The following is a 16,409-nucleotide window of genomic DNA, read 5'->3' on the forward strand; positions in this document are numbered from 1 at the left end:
CCCCACCCATTCAGCACTGAAAAGATATAGACCTACACCGAAATCTTGATCTTTTCTGTGATTCTAAGAGCTCAAAAGTGTTGTAAAGCCTTTAAGTCTCCTCCTTCTGTTCTTCAAGTTTTCAGTTGTAAAGTGAGGAGAGAAAGGTCTGTAAAGGTTGTCTCCTGAGCCTGTCAAAAGGAGAGAAATTGTAAAAGGGCAGTTTGGCCTTCGCCCATTGAAGGAAGGCACCTAGTTGACGTCGGCAACCTCATCGGTGGAGGAAGCCAAAAGTGGAGTAGGTCAAGGCTGACCGAACCACTCTAAATCTCTGGTTTGCGTTTATTTTCGAGCACTTTATCATTACTGCAAACCTCCCTCATTACTACTGCTCTCTGCGCTTTCACGAACAAGTTCTAAGTGCTGTTCTTCCGAATCTGCATTCAGACGTAAATTCGTATTTTCATACATTACAGTTTACGTTTACGTTTGATTCTGCAGAACTGTTTTCCGTGCTTTTACAAACGAGCTTCTTTGCAGTTTACACTTACATTTTAATCCTATTGATAACTGCAATCTGTCCTCTACGATTTTACGAACGAGTTTCAACATTTAGACGTAAAACTGCATTCAGACGTAAATCGGCTTTCCTCGCTCAATCATCAGATCTCAGTTCACGTTTACGTCTTGATTTCAACTGCATACTGCCTTCTACAAGTATACAAACAAGTTTCAAAGTTTAGACGTAAATCTGCGTCTAGACGTAAAACTGCGTTTAGACGTAAATCTGCGTTTAGACGTAAATTTGAGTTTAAGACGTAAATCTGAGTTTAGACGTAAATCTGCATTTAGACGTAAATCTGCGTTTAGACGTAAATCTGCGTTTAGACGTAAATCTGCGTTTAGACGTAAACTGCGCTTAGACGCAAAACTGCGCTTAGACGCAATCTGCGCTTAGATACAAACTGAAAATTTGCTTTTGCATCATAATAGTTTTTGAACGAACGCAGCTTTTGGTTTTTAATCGCTGTAAGATTTCCGCTGCACTAATTCACCCCCCCCCCCCTCTTAGTGCTCTCGATCCTAACAATTGGTATCAGAGCGGGGTATTTCTCATTTCGGATTTACACCCGAGAGAAATGACTTTTCAAGAGGGCTGTTCGGTCTTTCGTCCACCGTTCTTTAACGGATTGGACTACACTTATTGGAAAACTCGAATGAGAGTTTTCTTAATTTCTCTAAATCTGGATTTATGGAATATCATTGAAAACGGTTTTCAACTTCCCTCCAAACCGATGAACGAATGGTCGGTTTTGGAGAAGAAGAATTTTTCTTTAAACGCAAAGGCTATGAATGCCTTATTTTGCGCATTGGACAAAAATGAGTTCAATCGGATTTCTACGTGTGAAACGGCTTTCGATATTTGGCGCACTCTTGAAATCACGCACGAGGGAACTAGTAGAGTCAAAGACTCGAAAGTTAATATTCTACTGCTTGATTTCGAGCTTTTTCATATGAAACCAAGCGAAACCGTTGTTGACATGTACACCTGTTTTACGGATGTCGTCAATAGTTTAAAATCACTTGGTAAAAGCTTTTCGGATTTTGAACTCGTTAACAAAGTTTTGCGCTCACTTTCTAAAACTTGGGATTCAAAAGTAACTGCTATTCAAGAATCGAAAAACTTGAACCATTTTCCACTTGAAGAACTAATTGGTTCATTGATCACATATGAAATGACGTGCAATGCACGTGAAGAACTTGAGAACCACCTTCCAAAGAACAGGAAGGATTTGGAACTCTGGACAAATGAATGCCACTTGAGCGATGACTCAAGTGATGAGGACAATGATGAACAAACCAACCTTCCAAAGAACAGGAAGGATTTGGGACATAGAACATTTGAAGACCACTCGAGCATAAGCTCAAGTGATGGTGAACTTAAAATGAAACGAAAATTAAAAAGCAAAAAGAATGGAACTACTTGCTTTAAACGCAAGAAGAAGAACAAAAATTGGGATGAATCGAGCTCCTCCGAAGAAGAGAAAGTCAACAAAAGCAAGGCGGCAAACTACGCCTTAACAGCCTACAATGATGAGGTAATCGAAATCCCCCTAATTTACTTCGAAATTACATGATGCTTTTCATGATGCACTTTTCTTTTTCTTTAAATTTTGTTGAAAATTATATTTTTAATAATTTAACAATGAAAATGCAAAAATATGATCATGCTTGTAATCTTGAAAATGATAATGAAAATTGCATGTCTTATGTTAATGCAAGATAGAAATCTAATGATTTTACACCTAGTGAGATTAATCTTATGTGCTTGAGAAGCAAGAATGTATATTTTGATGATTTTCATATTGCTTTTCAATGACGATACATGGCTTTTGTCTGGAAGGCTTGATATTTTTCATTGTCTTTGTTTATTAAATATAATATATGGTTTTGACATAAGAATAAAGATTTGAGCATGCTATTATAAAGTCAATCATAAATTAAAATTAAAGAAGTTTTAGGCATTTATAAGAATCATTCAAAATTATCTTCAATGAAACCTTGCTTAATGTTGCAATGAAAATATTAAAGTTATACTTGATGATTTCAGATTTTGACAAATGCTACACTTTAAATATGAATCATTCTTCAATCAGATTAAATGCTTCAATCATTTTTCTAACTCTAGAGTTCTCGATTTTGGTGAAATACAAGTGATAAATTCATTTATGATATCTTGTAAATCACTTGAATTATGAATGAGTTTTTCTTTTTTATGATGTGTTAAAAGAATCACTTAAAAAGAAAATGTTTTTCCCATTTTATCGAGATTAATGATTTCATGATATTATGTGAATCTCGAAACTAATTTTGATGAAATAGTAATAACGTTATTCATGTTATGAATCTTAAAAATGATAATATGCTTCATGTGATAATATGAATACATGAAACACTTATGATATTCTGTGTATTCATAAAATATTTATCTCATCATCCAATAACTCTTCTTGATATTCCTTATGAGATGAAATGAAATAATGCATGAAATACAAATGAGGAGTTAATGATCATGCATAATAGGATGTAATGAATTCTAGATACCATCGTTTGAATATCTATGATCATGCTGCCAAAATGATGTATCATGAATGCTTGAATATCATGTTTGATATGCTCATGATGATGATTGATTTTTCGGTATCATGCATAAATTTTTTGAAATGTAATGTTAATAAATTTGTGCATTGAAACTATAATGATGCACAAATAAGAATGATTACTTACCTTTGTCATGATTTAGAAATTGATGTAAAGGGTTTTTCCCTTGTTGACAATGACAAAGGGGGAGATAGCTAGCTTGTACAAGTCAAGAAGATGAAAAAACTTGATTGCCAGCTTGCCTATCTCAAGAGGCAAAAATGCTAACTTGCACATCTAGCAAAACTTGACAAATTTGCATATATCAAGAAGCAAGAGTTGCTTTCTTGAACATCTCAAAATTGCTAGCTTGCGGGCCTTAAAATGTACAAATTTTTTGCTAGCTTGTATATGGTAAACCTGCTATCATACTATCATGATGATGAGTATGTCTTATCTTTATGATTGAATTTGAAAAACAATGGCAAAAATACGTCTTAATGATTGAACGTGTTAAAATTATTTTTCGAACCTTCTTGATTGAATGATTGAATCACTTGACTGGCATAATGATTTTACACAATTACATGTTGAAAATTATGTGCTTGAATACAAAACTTCCATGATAACAAGCATGCTTTACCTTCATGATTGTAATTGAATATCTATAGCAAAACCTTGTTCGAATGGAAGAAAGACTCAAATTTCATTTTCGGATTCTCTTGAGTCTAACATATCAAGTTCACTCTCTTCCAAACTTAACAAGCATATGCCATATCAAGTTTAGTTCATATCATTGATTTTTGACATATGTAATTGACTAGCAAATACATCTCTCATACACACATCATGTGAAAAATATTTTTTGAGAAATGGATTTGATGAATATGGATGAAAGTGTTTTTACTTGCAAAGATTTATTTCACATACATAACAACAAGCACTTATGCTTAAAATTTGCTTATATCGTTCTCCGTTTTGTTGATGACAAAGGGGGAGAAATATATGAATTGATGCTATGAACACTGATGCTAGGCTTGCATCATCAAGAGATATATGAATTGATATGATTGCCATATTTGCAATACTTGCATCATTAAGAGATATATGAATTGATGCTATGATTGCCAAACTTGTATTATGCCATGTTTTCATCATGCGTTAAGATATCAAGAACTTGTATCGTAATTTTACGCGTTGATATCCTACCATGTGATGAAATGCTATAATTGATAAACACTTGAAATGTTTGCATTATGATATCAAAAGCCTACATCGCAATTTTTCATGTTGGTATTTGATATTAGCAAACTTGCATGATGATAAAACTTGATATTATGATTTTCATGCAATGAGTTGAACCAATATTACACACACTTGATTGTAGTACTTCTCCTTTTTGTTGATGACAAAGGGGGAGAAGTATGTTGATGACATGACATGTGATGCATAAGTTTATGCATAAGTTCATGTTGACGTGTTGCAAGTATTCATGATGAATATTGCAATGACTTGAATTCAGTTTGAATTCAAGGTTCTATCAATATGGCATATTGATAGGGGGAGTTTGTTTAAACTCCGGGAGTTAAGTTTAACTCCGTCATCAAGTGATTGTCATCATCAAAAAGGGGGAGATTGTTGAATCTCGTATTTTGATGATGAAACTACTTGATATATGTTTATGATTTAATCTGCGTTTTGAGTGACGCAGGATGCTTCGATCAGGATGAGATAATTAAAGCAGGAAAATCATGTAGTGCCGAAAGAACATGTCAGAAGATTGGACGTCGGGCCGGTGGATCGGTCGGCGTATCGACAGAATGCTTCGGGCCGTGGACTCGGGCATCGGGCCAAGAAGAGCGGGTATTGTGCCAAGGATATCGGAGTTGCGGAGTCAACTGGCCGATTGGGCAATAGGCTGCACGAGAGGACGATGCGCCGAAGAATCGGACGAAGCGTCGAGGGACCAATGACATGTCGGACAACTTGGTTAATTGCTTAGGATTAATTGTCTCGATTGAAGTTTTGTTTTAATTGTGCAGGATTAACTATGATAACGATGAAGACATAAAGCGAAACAAAGTGTCGGAGTCAAGCGCGATGGATTTGTTGCGAGTTCGAGAGTTCGACGGAAGTCCGAAGATTCGTTGGGAGTTCGCGGAGCTCGCCGAGAAAGATCGGAGCTTGCCGAAGAAGCTCGTTGGAACTCGCTAAGAACAAATCGTGAAGTCTAGGAGCTTGCCGGGAGTCCGCAGAATGGTTTCCGAGAGTTCATCGGAAGACCGCCGGAAGTTTGCCGGAAGCTCGCTAGAAGAAGTCTTGACTTGCGGACTTTGTAATAGCTTAGAAAATGTCTTTAAATTCATAGTTAGCACGTTAATTAGGGTTAGGATTAGGTGTTAATCCTATAACCCAAGTAGGGGCCAATTAGGCCCAAGTTCGGACTGGTTTGGACCAAGTTTGGAGCCAAACCAAGTGAGCTGGAATAGTGAAGAGGTGCCACCGCCAGGGTTGGAGGTAGCACCGCCCAGGCTATGTCTTCCTGCGAGGTTGGGAGGTGCAACCGCCCCAGCCAGGAGGTGCAACCGCCAGGGCTGCGAGGCTGGGAGGTGCAACCGCCCCAGCCGAGAGGTGCAACCGCCCAGAGCTCAGTCTTCGAGCTAGACTGGGCGGTGCAACCTCCTCTGCCAAGAGGTAGCACCGCCAGAGCTCAAGTTTCGAGCTCTGCCAGGCAATGCAACCACCGAGCTCAGTCTTCGAGCTCTGGCAGAGAGGTGCATCAGCCTGAGCTCAGTCTCGAGCTCTGCCAGGTGATGCAATCACCGAGCTCAGTCTTCGAGCTCTGGCAGAGAGGTGGATCAGCCTGAGCTCAGCTTGGAGCTCTGCCAGGTGATGCAACCACCGAGCTCAGTTTCGAGCTCTGCCAGGTGATGCAATCACCAAGCTCAGTCTTCCAGCTCTGCCAGGTGATGCAACCATCGAGCTCAGTCTTCGAGCTCTGGCAGAGAGAAGCAATCGCCTGAGCTCAGTCTTCGAGCTCTGCCAGGCGGTGCCACCTCTCCAGTCAAGAGGTGCAACCGCCTGATCCCAGAATTCTGGGATTTGATCGATTTGATCGTTTTGAGCTCGAATTTTGAATTGGGTTGGGGCCTATAAATACCCCACCCATTCAGCACTGAAAAGATATAGACCTACACCGAAATCTTGATCTTTTCTGTGATTCTAAGAGCTCAAAAGTGTTGTAAAGCCTTTAAGTCTCCTCCTTCTGTTCTTCAAGTTTTCAGTTGTAAAGTGAGGAGAGAAAGGTCTGTAAAGGTTGTCTCCTGAGCCTGTCAAAAGGAGAGAAATTGTAAAAGGGCAGTTTGGCCTTCGCCCATTGAAGGAAGGCACCTAGTTGACGTCGGCAACCTCATCGGTGGAGGAAGCCAAAAGTGGAGTAGGTCAAGGCTGACCGAACCACTCTAAATCTCTGGTTTGCGTTTATTTTCTAGCACTTTATCATTACTGCAAACCTCCCTCATTACTACTGCTCTCTGCGCTTTCACGAACAAGTTCTAAGTGCTGTTCTTCCGAATCTGCATTCAGACGTAAATTCGTATTTTCATACATTACAGTTTACGTTTACGTTTGATTCTGCAGAACTGTTTTCCGTGCTTTTACAAACGAGCTTCTTTGCAGTTTACACTTACATTTTAATCCTATTGATAACTGCAATCTGTCCTCTACGATTTTACGAACGAGTTTCAACATTTAGACGTAAAACTGCATTCAGACGTAAATCGGCTTTCCTCGCTCAATCATCAGATCTCAGTTCACGTTTACGTCTTGATTTCAACTGCATACTGCCTTCTACAAGTATACAAACAAGTTTCAAAGTTTAGACGTAAATCTGCGTCTAGACGTAAAACTGCGTTTAGACGTAAATCTGCGTTTAGACGTAAATTTGAGTTTAAGACGTAAATCTGAGTTTAGACGTAAATCTGCATTTAGACGTAAATCTGCGTTTAGACGTAAATCTGCGTTTAGACGTAAATCTGCGTTTAGACGTAAACTGCGCTTAGACGCAAAACTGCGCTTAGACGCAATATGCGCTTAGACACAAACTGCACTTAGATACAAACTGAGAATTTGCTTTTGCATCATAATAGTTTTTGAACGAACGCAGCTTTTGGTTTTTAATCGCTGTAAGATTTCCGCTGCACTAATTCACCCCCCCCCCCTCTTAGTGCTCTCGATCCTAACAGGTTAAGCACTGACCTCCTCCATCAACCACGAAGGAAGGGTTAGGCGTTGATTCCCCATCCCACCCGAGGCAAGTGGGTTGGGCGTTGACCCCCTTTCCCGCCCAAGGCAGGTGGATCGAGCATCAATCTCTACCAACCATAGAGGAAGAGTCAAGCACCAACCTTCTTTTTCCCGGAGGTGGGTGAGTTAGATATCAACCCCTTTTTCCATCCGAGGTGGGTGGGTTGGTTATTGACCTCCTCTACCAACCACAAAATAGGGGTTGGCTCTAAGCCCTCTTTTTGCTCTAGGTTGGTGGAGGGGTTGAGCATTGACCCCCCTCTACTCGAGGTGGACTAATCAACAAACGTTCATTACCTCGTAACTTGAGGCGGGGAGAATGAGTCTCTAACCTGTTTTTGGGTATGTTTAAGGTACATTAGTTGAAAACTCTACACCCCCTCAAAGAAGTGATTAAGGGAGCGTAATACCAATATGTTGGATGAGCAAAATATTGTGTTTCAAGATCCTTACCAAAGAGCTCTCAAAGTATGCCTTCGCGGGAGGGACAAATGATGTCCTCAACATGATGTCTAGGCTGAAAGAAAAAGATAAAAACTACCCCCTATCGGTCTACCTACATAAACATCGGTCCAAGATAGATAGTTATAGGCTATCTTTGTCCTTGTAGCCTACATGGACAAAAGGCCAAATTAAGATGATTAAAAGTTATTTTCTGGAAGAATATTTTACATAATATGTCATTCTTTCGCTATCAGTAATAAAAACTCATTTTTAACATAGTCAAGAGATCATTTTTTACTATTAGTGACTGTACTCATCTACTTCGAGTTACTAACTTCTGCGTTAGAGGGATCGGCTCAGGAAACCTCTTTCGACCTAATCTTTGTACAAGTGGCACCTTAGACGATCTCATAAGGAGCTTGGTGTTTTTACCTTGAAGGCAATTCGGACAACCTCCTTAGGACCTTGACATTTTTACCACGGACAATTCTACACATATGGGTCTGAACCACATTGGGCTGACAAGAATATCAACGATATTTTTTCATAATAGTTAGATTATATAATATCTAGTGTCAGAAGAGAAAAAAATAAAGATAAAAACTTTATATTTTTTTATTATAAGTACATCATAATCCTATCTATAGGATAAATGAAAATCTAATCAATATAAATCAACTAAGAAATTAAGAGATATCAAATTTCTATTATTTGATAGGAATAAGGGGAAATCTATGCTATATCAAGGGATATATCATATCCCTGTTATGGGTACGATATCTTTAACACACTTCAGCAAACTTAAGATGGTTTAGAAAAACTAGCTTGAGTTGGAAAAGTAAAAAGCTTAATTTATTGTGAGTTGCTTAGGCAAGATATTAACTGTGCTTAGTACAGTTGATCTACACTAGATGCAGAAGGATCAAAGAACTCGATTGATGAAGACCATCGTCGTGTGAGGAAGGCCGCAAATTAGCTATAACCTACAGTAGCTCTCTTAGGCAGTGAAGAAGGAATATCCAAACTGAGAAAGATTAGAATATAGGCTCTGATTCCGTGTTAGAAGAGATAAAAGAAAGAAGAAAATTTTGTTGGTTCTTAATTTTACGTACATCATAATCTTCTTTATTGGGTGAAAGAAAATCTAATCAATATAAATCAACTAAAAAATCTAATCGATATATCATATCCCTTTTACGGTACAATTGTAAGCATAAAAATATGTAATTATGCTAAGTCAATAATGTTGAATTAACCTATATGCCAGGATTGAAATCAATACATAGATCTAATTATACGATGCGTACCTTTTGATGCCATCCGTTCAGAGATCTTGTTTGATCTGCTAAGCATCGTGATCCAAGATTGCTGCAGGCTCCGTCTTTAATCCGATCGCGCTGCAGAAACTGCAGGGAGTGCGAAGAGTAGACCCTTTCTCCTCTCTTCCTATCCTTTCACAGGATCACACAGATTGATGGATTTGGGGAGAGGGTTTTGGGGAGAGAGTCGATGAGAATAACTGAATTCCTCAACGGAGAGATGCGTCTATACGTGTCAACGTTATAATGCTCTAACACACCCTCAACCCCTAGAGACTTAGTCTATATTGGCTAAAATATCGCAACGGAACCCAATTAGTTATTCTATTATATATCTTATTCAATTATAAAAGGGCCACATATTCTAACATTCTCCCACTTGGTCCATTAATTGATAAGATATAAAAGAGATACAAAATCAAAATAAACAAAACAAAATTTGTTTGAAAATAATTTTACCTAATTGGATTCCAAGAAATTTTGAAAAGCATTTTATACATGGCCATGTTTTAAAAATAAGCCAATAAGTCCAATAATCACAATAATACTATATTAAGTCCAACTATCAATGCGAGTCATAGTGGTTGTATTTCATCAATGTCATACTCCCTTCTATGTACCACAACATTGTTAGTCTTTCCTAACATAGTCCATAATGACCCCTATAATTTGTCTTGTCAAGACAATCCTGTTATTACATTCAACCATAATATTCATAAACATAAATGTAAACAGGATAGCAGAAACAGATAACTTTAATTAAGTAAAATGTCAATAATAGCATCCACATAAACATGCATCACCATATCCTTTATGACTTGCTCACAAGCCCCATTCTAAGAACATGTTCTTTGAATATTTTGCACTGTAAGACTTTTGTCAATGGATTAGCAATCATCATAGTGGTGCTCAAGTTCTCAATTGACACTTGCTGTTTCTGGACTCTTTCTCTAACCACCAAGTACTTTAACTCAATGTGCTTGGAACCACTAGAGTACTTGCCATTCTTAGAGAAGAAAACTACTACGGTGTTATCACAAAATATCTTCAGCGGCTTGGCAATTGAGTCGACCACACCAAGTCCTGAGATAAAATTTCGCAGCCATAAAGCTTGATTTGTGGCCTCAAAGCATGCCACAAATTCAGCTTCCATTGTTGATGATGTAATAAGCGATTGCTTTGCACTTTTCCAAGAAATTGCCCCACCAGTTAACATAAATACAAATCCTGAAGTGGACTTCCTGCTGTCGAGGCAATTTGCAAAATCAGCATCTGAATATCCAGTTACTTCAAGCTGATCAGATCTCCTGTATGTGAGCATATAATCTTTTGTCCCTTGTAGATATCTCATTACTTTCTTTGCAGCTTTCCAATGTTCCATTCCTGGGTTGCTTTGATATCTTCCCAGCATTGCAACTGCAAAACTGATATCTGGTCTTGTACAGGTTTGAGCATATAGTAGACTTCCAACTGCGCATCCATAAGGAATATTCTTCATTTGATTCTTTTCTAAGTCATTTCTTGGGCACTGGTTTTGACTGAATTTTTCACCTTTAGTAATAGGTACATCATTGGTTGAGCAAAGCTGCATATTAAATCTCTCCAAGATACGATCAATATATCCTTTCTGAGACAATCATAATAATCCTTGAGATCTATCCCTGAATATCTCAATGCCAATGACGTAGGATGCCTCATTCATATCAACCATCTTAAAGTTCTTGTTGAGAAATATCTTGGTTTCGTGCAATAAACCAAGATCACTACTGGCAAGTAAAATATCATCCACATATAAGACCAATATAATAAACTTGCTCCCACTTACCTTCAGGTATATACACTGATCAATAGTGTTTTCCTTAAATCCGAAGGAAGTAATGGTATTATGAAACTTTATATACCATTGTCTGGAAGCTTGTTTAAGGCCATAAATGGATTTCTTAAGTTTACAAGCCCAACTTTCTTTTCCCTTTTCTATGAATCCTTCAGGTTGTTCCATATAGATTTCCTCATCCAGATCCCCGTTCAGAAATGTCGTTTTCACATCCATCTGATGCAACTCAAGATCATAATGAGCTACTAATGCCATAACGATTCTCAATGAGTCCTTTTTAGAAAAAGGAGAAAAAGTCTCATTATAGTCGATGTCTTCCTTCTGAGAAAAACCTTTGGCCACAAGTCTGGCTTTATATCGTTCGATATTGCCCGTTGAGTCGCGTTTTGTCTTAAAGACCCATTTACAACCAACTCTTTTACAATCATTGGGCAATTCAACGAGATCCCAGACATCATTCTGTACCATTGATTTTAACTCTTCTTTCATTGCATCATACCATTTTTCAGAATCGTTACTTTCTATGGCTTGTGAAAACGATAAGGGGTCTCTTTTTATTCCTATATCATAATCTGATTCTTGTAGATATACAACATAATCATCAGAAATGGCATGTTTCCTTTTCCTTTGAGATCTTCTCAAATCTGCCAATTGTGATTGTTCTACAAGATCATCAGTGGCGACATCAACATCATATGAGAGTTCTTGGATGTTATTTTGTTGTTCACCCTCATCAATACTCTCATTGATTTGAGGAACAACAATCTCTCGGACAGGAGATGATATGGGAGAATTAACCTGAATCTCCTCAATATCAAAATTAATTCTTCGAGATTTTTCACTCCCACTGATTTCGCCATTTTCTAGGAATTTTGTATTACCAGATTCTACTATTCTCATACTATGATTAGGGCAATAAAATCTGTATCCCTTGGATTTTTCTGGATAACCAATAAAATATCCTGAAATAGTTCTTGGCTCCAATTTCTTTTCATGTGGATTGAATACTCTTATCTCTGCAGGACACCCCCATATATGTAGATGTCTCAGACTGGGTTTCCTACCAGTCCATAACTCAAATGGAGTCGATGAAACTGACTTGCTAGGAACCCTATTCAAGATGTACATAGCTGTCCTAAGAGCTTCACCCCACATCGACTCAGGTATAGAGGAGTAACTCATCATGCTCCTAACCATATCCATCATAGTACGATTTCGCCTTTCAGCAACACCGTTCTGCTGTGGCACACCTGGTAATGCATATTGAGCACAAATACCTCGTTGTTCTAGGAATCTAGCAAAAGGACCAATATTCTGACTAGATCCATCATATCTGCCATAAAATTCACCACCTCTGTCAGATCTGACAATTTTAACTTTTCTATCTAATTGTCTCTCAACCTCATTTATGTATACTTCAAGAGTATCAACAGCTTGAGACTTTTCATGTATTAGATAAACTTTGTCATATCTGGACAGATCATCTATAAATGTGATGAAATATTTTTCTCCACTAAAACAAGAAATATGGAGTGGCCCGCAGATATCAGTATGAATAATCTCAAGGAGTTCTTTACTTCTTGTGGCATTTTTCTTTATTTGTTTAGTTTGCTTTCCCTTAATGCAATCTATACAAATATCAAAATCAGTGAAGTCTAAATGTTTCAAAATATTATCCTTCACTAATCTTTCAATTCTTTCCTTGGAGATATGTCTCAATCGTCTATGCCACAATATGGAAGATCTTTCATTATTGAAACTATGTTTCAATCCAACATTTGATTGCAGGGTCATTAGTGTCTTTGCAAACTCAAGATCCAAATTAATTCTGTACAAACCATCACAAAGAATTCCAGAACCAACTTTTATTGAATCGTAAAATATGCTGAGTTTGCCACTACCAAAAGAAATACAATATCCCAACTCATCAATTCTAGAAAGAGAAATCAAATTTCTAGAAATTGTAGGGACATAACATGTGTCAACAAGATCCATCAAGTGACCCGTCTCTAAACGTAGACGATAAGTTCCCATTGATATCACTTTCGCTTTAAGACGATTTCCCATAATGATGAATCTTTCATGTTCTTTTGGTTTCCGAATTGAAATAAATCCCTGCATGTTATTTGTAACATGAGTTGAAGCACCGGAATCAATCCACCAAGTGTTAGAAGGAACTTCTGTAATATTTGATTCGAAACATACAAAGGTCGAGTTAATACCTTTCTTTTCGAACCAAGTCTTGCGTTTAATGTAATCCTTCTTCACATGTCCTTTCTTGCCACAAAAGAAGCACTTTACAGTAAAGGCTTTCTTTTCATTAGTCTGTTTAACATTTCCAGACTTAGCAAATCTCTTTGATGGATGATGCTTCAACTTTCTTTTCTTATTACCACCTCCTTGAGTAGTCGTCATGACATTATATGAATTTTCCTGCCTTAATCTCAATTCTTCCTGAACACACATGCTAGTCAACTCATTCAAGTCTCACTTATCTTTATTTGTATTGTAGTGAATCTTGAATGGGCCAAACTGAGAAGGAAGAGAATTGAGAATAAATTGCACGAGGAAAGATTCATCAACATTCATGCCTAATGTTTTAAGTTTTGCAGCTTTGTCAACCATATTGAGGATATGATCCTGAATTCCTCGAGTACCATCATACTGAGCCGTAGTCAGTTCTTTCATCAATGTGCCAGCCAATGACTTATCAGCAGATTTAAATCTGTCTTCAATAACCTTTAAATATTCCTTTACGCTAGTTGCAATCGGTAATGAAGTCTTTATGTTATTTGCAATTGTCATTCTTATGAACATTAAACTAAGCCTATCAGATCTTTCCCAAGCCTTCATTTCATTAACTTGTTCTGCAGTACTTTCATCAGTCAAGTCTGTAGGCTTTTCAATAAGTAATACTAGATCAAGATCTAATACACCCAGTGTGAAGTGCACATGCTCTAACCATTCTGAATAATTTGATCCAGAAAGTACAGGGACACTTGAAGCATATGAATGTATATGCGGAAGTACCACTGCAAAAAGATATATAACAACATTAATGCTTTGAGTTTGTCAAAAATTGATGAACTATTGATATCATCTATATTACACCTTTGGGTGAAATATTGACATATCTAGTGTTCACTCAAGAATATTTTTGGAGGACTGATATCATCCTTGAGGAATAGATATTGTTACCTTTGGGTATACAACCCTAAACTGCAAGGATATCTAAAATAGTATCATCCTACCCCATCACATAATTATTTAAATTAGATTCTCCTTTGGGATTATCTAAATCTCATAATTATATGTGTCATTATGAATATTATTTCTTTAATATCATTTAGGACTCATTCTTTAATATTATTTTATAAGTCATTAGTCTAGGTCACTTTGGTGGCTTCAAGACTAATGCCATGATATAAAATAAAAATGTCCTATAAATGATAAAACTTTTATTGTAATTCATATCACAAAAGTCTATCATCCTAGGCCACTTTGGCAGCTACTAGTCAGATAAAACTTAAAGAAATAAATTACAAATAATATTCATCAATATTTCTTTAATTTTGCTAAGCAGTTCAATAATAAAATAACAATAATAATTATTGAACATTTATGTAAAGCAGTTCAATAATAAATAACCATAACAATTACTGAACATTAATGCAAAGCAATTCAATAATAAATAACAATAATAATTATTAAAATTTAATGCAAAATAGTTCAATAATAAATAACCATAATAATTATTGAATAATAATGCAAAACAGTTCAATAATAAAATAACAATAATAATTATTGAACATAATGCAAAATAATTCAATAAAAAATAATAATTATTATTGAATATTAATGCAAAATAGTTCAATAATAAATAACCATAATAATTATTGAACAATAATGTAAAACAGTTCAATAATAAAATAACAATAATAATTATTGAACATTAATAAAACTCATATGATAATTTCAAGCATATACATGTGAATAAATAAATAAAAATTCCAAAAACAATAATTGGATTTTAATTTTATTTACCACATATATAATGAATAATTCATATGAGAAAACCATAAAATAAACCATAATTTATAGTTTTTTTATTATCAAAATTAAATCCAATCAAATAATCAAAAAATATAATCATGATTAAAATTAATCATAATTATAATAAATGATATTTATCAATTTTATAATTGAGAATTTAACCTAAATTTCTCAATTTCATAATGATAAAAAACCGAAAATATTTGATAAGATATAAATCGAAAATATGCGAATGGCAGAACTGTAATTTGGCAGAAATTAGACCCGGGGGTAAAACCGTAAATATGTTGACAGAATATGCCAAAACCCTAGCCTTGAGGGCAAAATTACAGTTTTGCAAAGGGTAAAACTGTAATTTTGTAAAACCCTAGCCTTGAGGGCAAAAACGTAAATATGCCAAAACCCTAATCTGTCATCGCCGTCGCCGCCTGCGCGAGCGGCGCTGCCGCTGCTGCTTGCGGCCTAGCCGCCTGTACGCGGTTGCCAGCGGCAGTTCTAGCCTGTGCGCGGCCACTGTCGCCACGACGCTGCCGCCGCGGGGCTGCTACTGCTCACGCGCGGCCGCTGCTGCTGCGACAGTTCCTGCCCGCGGGTGGCTGCTGCCAGCACGCGGCCGCCGCCTGTGCACGACCAACTCACGCATGGCCGCCACCTGGGCTGTCTGTCTGCGTGCGACCGACCGTCGCATGGACGGATTCTGGCCGTGTGCGACCGGGGTTCTGTGATGCCGTCCCACGGACGGAGTTCTATGATGCCGTCCCACGGACAGAGTTCTGTGATGCCGTCGCACGGACGGAGTTCTGTGATGCCGTCGCACGGATGGAGTTCTGTGATGCCGTCGCACGGACGGAGTTCTGTGATGCCGTCGCACGGACGGAGTTCTATGATGCCGTCGCACGGACGGAGTTCTGTGATGTCGTCGCACGGACGGAGTTCTGTGATGCTGTCGCATGGACGGGTTCTATAATGCCCGCATATGGGACAGGTTCTGTAATGTCCACATATGGGACGGGTTCTGTGATGCGTACGCTACTCGGCGTAACCGTAGATTTGCAGCGAGGTCGACGATGACCATTACTACTTAGCAGTTCTTGGAAAATAAAGGTAATTATGCATCGTAAATTAATTTACAGATCTAATGCATGATTTCAAAAACCGGTGATCCAAGATTGCTGCAGGCTCCGTCTTTAATCCGATCGCGTTGCAGAATCTACAGGGAGTGCGAAGAGTAGACCCTTTCTCCTCTCTTCCTATCCTTTCACAGGATCACACAGATTGATGGATTTGGGGAGAGGGTTTTGGGGAGAGAGTTGAGGAGAATAACTGAATTCCTC

This window comes from Musa acuminata, chromosome BXJ2-3, assembly GCF_036884655.1.
Source record: "Musa acuminata AAA Group cultivar baxijiao chromosome BXJ2-3, Cavendish_Baxijiao_AAA, whole genome shotgun sequence".
NCBI classification, from domain to species: Eukaryota; Viridiplantae; Streptophyta; class Magnoliopsida; order Zingiberales; family Musaceae; genus Musa; species Musa acuminata.